The sequence below is a fragment of the Triticum aestivum genome, chromosome 3B (assembly GCF_018294505.1).
Source record: "Triticum aestivum cultivar Chinese Spring chromosome 3B, IWGSC CS RefSeq v2.1, whole genome shotgun sequence".
NCBI lineage: Eukaryota > Viridiplantae > Streptophyta > Magnoliopsida > Poales > Poaceae > Triticum > Triticum aestivum.
In genome coordinates this window covers 22,149,236-22,153,929 of record NC_057801.1, presented here as the reverse complement: position 1 = coordinate 22,153,929, position 4,694 = coordinate 22,149,236, and the positions used below count along the sequence as shown (strand labels likewise).

At 42.9% G+C, this 4,694-nt stretch overlaps 1 non-coding gene across 1 annotated transcript; it reads right to left on the bottom strand.

The window, feature by feature from the left end:
• Nucleotides 1-3,594: 3,594 nt before the first annotated feature.
• On the bottom strand, nt 3,595-3,667 carry TRNAA-UGC (transfer RNA alanine (anticodon UGC)). Its single transcript has one exon. It is a non-coding gene; the product is annotated as a tRNA-Ala (tRNA).
• Between the last annotated feature and the right edge of the window lie 1,027 nt (nt 3,668-4,694).

Sequence of the window (4,694 nt, the reverse complement as noted above, 5' to 3'; positions counted from 1 at the left end):
ATAGGATTGACATCTTACTATTGTTAGGAAAACAACAAATGCAGACTTGGAAGCGAGGGAGAATAGAACCCAGAAGTTAAGCGTGCTCAAGCTGGAGTAGTGAGAGGATGGGTGACCGTCCGGAAAGTTAGATGATTTGGATTGATGAGGGGTGATTAGAGATTTGGGGTTAAAATAATTCAGAAATTTGAAAATTAGGGGAAAAATCGAAATATTTTTTCGAAAAAATTCAAAAAAACCCCGCGCTGGTAGTAGTAGCGCGGGTTTTTACCCACGCTACTACTAAAGGACGTAGTAGTAGCGCGGGTGGCACCCGCGCTACTGCTATAAGTTAGCTGTAGCACCTTATTAGTAGCGCCGGCCCCCACGCTACTAATAGGCCCAAAACCCGCGCTGCTGCTAGGCTTTTCCCTAGTAGTGCTCGGTCATATCGTCGTAGTGCTTAGGCGAAGCCCTGCGCCGGTAACTTCATCATCACCGTCACCACGCCATCGTGCTGACGAAACTCTCCCTCGACCTCAGCTGGATCTAGAGGTCGTGGGACGTCACCGAGCTAAATGTGTGCAGATCACGAAGGTGTGGTACCTTCGGTGCTAGGATCGGTCGGATCGTGAAGATGTACGACTACATGTCATAACACTTCCGCTTTCGGTCTACGAGGATACGTAGAGAACACTCTCCCCTCTCATTGCTATGCATCACCTAGATAGATCTTGCGTGATTGTAGGATTTTTTTTGAAATTACCGCGTTCTCCAACAGGTCTTACCTCACGCCGCGTTCGTTTGGGGTCTCGCGTGCCGCCACGGATGAAGTTCTTAGAGTGGCTGCTCGTCCACCGCCGGATCAACACGCGGTATGTGCTTCTCCGGAAAACCATTGTTGAATGGGCAGGGGATGCATGCCCAATCTGCTCCGAGCTGGAAACGGCGGACCACCTGGTGTTTGGGTGTCTGTTTGCGTGTGCATTCTAGCGCGCCGTGGGTGTGGCGGGGACCGCCACTGGCATGTCGATGGGCTCACTGTAAGATTTTGATGAGTGGGGTGCGCTCGGGGAGGCTTCTTCGGGCGCCTTTGTCCTCCTCTGTTGTTGGCGGCTTTGGAAGCATCGAAACGACATGGTGTTCCAAGGGCGGGAGTCGTCCCTTTATTGCATCCTGAGCTGCTGTTGTGAAGACATTGTTCTACTGCGTGGGCGATTCTGTCGCAGTGATCGCTCACATGTGGATGTTTGGGTGTGTGCTCTGACGCGATGAGTTAGCTGGAATACTTGTACCCCCCCCTCTCGGTGTAACAATCATTGTATATGAGGTCCCCCCCCCCCTCTTTCCTCTGGTGATTTGGCAATAAAAATTCAGGTGGGGGGATCCTATCCCTCCCCCGGTGACAATTCAAAAAAAAACTACAAAACAATTGCCAGAAAAACACAAAAAGCATTGTGCAGTATGATGATGCGTACTTGTTCAGAACAAAGCAATTCGTGGAGTGTTTTGTACTAAAAATTATTGGCTTTTCTATTCTTGTGGTATAGTCATCCATGCTGTCAAAAACAAGCAAACCGAATCCTACCATGTCGCGAGTCCCACCTTCAAAGTGTCATGGCCATCAATGATCGATCTCCACATTTGCGACGGATGGTTTCCCAATTCAACGGATAGGAAATCTATGTTAGGATTATACACTACTTTTAAAATTCTGGCGCTCAACTACTCTGAGTTCTCAAGTACCCGTCAGGCCTGCCTAGCTCTTCAAAGTGTCGAAAGCCTACTCCTCCCATGTATTTGGCATGCTCATGGTGTCCCAGGAGCAATAAGGATTTGGTTGTCCTTGTTTGCTACCCCACCCTTGTATTTTGCTCCATAACCCGTCGTTGAGATATTTAAATGACCAATTGTTTGAAACACCCACATCATATGGCATACCCAATTATTTCTCATTCAACTGTTCATTTGGGACCTGCAAAATATTTTTGATGGTACCTCTACCCTCCTTCGGGCAGCCCTTGCTGAAAAATATAGAAGATTTATCCCTATTTACTCTCAGGCGAGAAGCTTGAGCATATGTTTCCAATAGGACAGAAACCACTTCGATTCCCTCATTAATTGCTTTGAAAAACAACATACTATCATCTGCAAACAACAAATGATTCACCGGCGGGGCCGATGTAGTAACTTGAAGTCCACTTTAAGTTAGATGAGTGAACTCTAGATTTTAAAAGGCACGCACGGCCTTCTGCTACCAGCAAAAAGTGGTATGGTGAAATTGGATCCCACTTACGAATACCCCTTGTAGGTTGAAAGTCTTCTAGCTTCTGCCCATTAAATAAGACTAAAAAAAGAAACTGAGGTAACCATGCCCATTATAATGTCCACCATACCCATCTCTATGTGAACCCCAGCTTCAACAATATCACTCTCAAATAACTCCACTCCATCCTGTCGTAGGCTTTCATCATGTCTAGCTTCAATGCACAGTGCCTATGCTTCTGGGCCTTATTTCTCTTCATGAAATGCAAACATTCATAAGCAACAATGATGTTATCTGTAATGAGACGGCTAGGAACAAATGCAAATTGCTCCTCCTAAATCATTTCTGGTAATATAACATTCAGACGGTTTGCAATTATCTTCGATGTCATTTTATAAAGGACATTACATAAACTTATAGGGCGAAATTGAGTAAGCAGTATTTGATTGTTTACCTTTGGTATGAGAGCTAAGATAGTCGTGTTTATCTCGTGTGCACTTTCATTTCCCTCAACAATGTTTCTGAAAACGTCCCAATGTTTCACTACCTTTGTAACAGCTTCTCCGCAAACATCCCAATGTTTCTGGAAAAAACTAGGCTGGTAACCCATCCGAACCACGGGCCTTTTGGGGAGCCATCTGAAAAAGCGCAATTTTTACTTCTTCAGTTGTGTATGGAGCATTTAGCATTTCATTCATCTGTTGTGTCACTTTGCAAGGGACAGTTTCAAGGACATCGTGCATATTTTCAGTTCCCTCGGATGTGTAAAGATTGTTATAAAAAGAATTAGTCATCACCTTCATCTCTTCTACTTGCAAGGGGTAAATTTTCTTTTAGATAAAAGTGACCCTTTAGTTAATTGTCTCTGATCAACAGGCGAACTATTTTTCGATACTGGGCTAAAAAAATCCAACAGAGAGGCGAATTGTAGGTGTATTAATTAAGGCCCAACACGGCCCAAAGTTTTCTAAAGGCTCAACTTGGTTAAAAAAAGCCGCACAGACATACAAAACGGTAAAAGAAAATTACAAAAGTAATGGAGATGTGGGGGATCGAACCTCAGTTCCCTCGGATGTGTAAAGATTGTTATAAAAAGAATTAGTCATCACCTTCATCTCTTCTACTTGCAAGGGGTAAATTTTCTTTTAGATAAAAGTGACCCTTTAGTTAATTGTCTCTGATCAACAGGCGAACTATTTTTCGATACTGGGCTAAAAAAATCCAACAGAGAGGCGAATTGTAGGTGTATTAATTAAGGCCCAACACGGCCCAAAGTTTTCTAAAGGCTCAACTTGGTTAAAAAAAGCCGCACAGACATACAAAACGGTAAAAGAAAATTACAAAAGTAATGGAGATGCGGGGGATCGAACCCCGTGCCTCCCGCATGCAAAGCGGGCGCTCTACCATTTGAGCTACATCCCCATTGATGTCATGACGCGCTTAAACATTTTGATTATTGTTGAGCACTTCCTTAATCCCAATGAAATGGTAATCAGAGGAACAGGAAGCAGGGTAGTACTGGCATAGGAATACACGCTCCAAGAGTAAGAGTGTGTGTGTAAGTATTATCTAGTGAATTTTATTCTGGCAATTGTTACTAAAAAACAATCGCCAGAAAAACACAAAAGGCACTGTGCAGTACGATTATGCGTACTTGTTCAGAACAAGCAAACCGTGTAGAGTGTTTTGTACTAAGAATTATTGGCTTGTCTATTCTTGTGGTATAGTCGTCCATGCTGTCAAAAACAAGCAAACCGAAGCCTGTTGTCAGTTCTATCCCATTCTCATGGAAGAGACGGAAATATATTCAATGTACATTTATATGAAAGTAAGGAGGGTTGAAGTTTAACTATCGGTTGTGATCAACAGTGACAAAATTTTGCCTAATGAAGGTATGAAACACACCAAGCAAGGGTGCTCATTGCTCCACTCGGTGGAGCGGAGAGTATCGGTGGCTGAGCATGCCAAGAGCATTTCCTTACAAACGAATAGGCCCCACAATCTTTGAGGATGTACTAGTGGATCAATTAGAAAACCTGTCGTTGCTTTATTTTCTGGGGAAACTGGTTGTTGCTTCAAAAGGTTGAATTCTTTTAATAACTGTATAACATAGCTTCTGGAAAGAAGTATTTTCTGCGTTTTTGAAAATGAATTGTTTTCATGTAGAGATGCAACCCATGCCGTCGTTACGAAATACAACAAATCTAAGCAGGTCAACTATTGGCTACTAGTATGTATGCACGTGCAATGCACTTCTTAAAAGAATGGAGTGATTTTGAAGCATGACTCGAAAAAAGTATAACAGAGTGATTTTGATAAATGGAATTCCACACACAATTGTTTTTTATATTCACACAAAAAACTGTACATTCACATCTAAAATACTGTAGGTTCATTAAAAAAAACTGTATGTTACTCTATCCTTTTTTTTCTCCCCATTCTCCTCCCA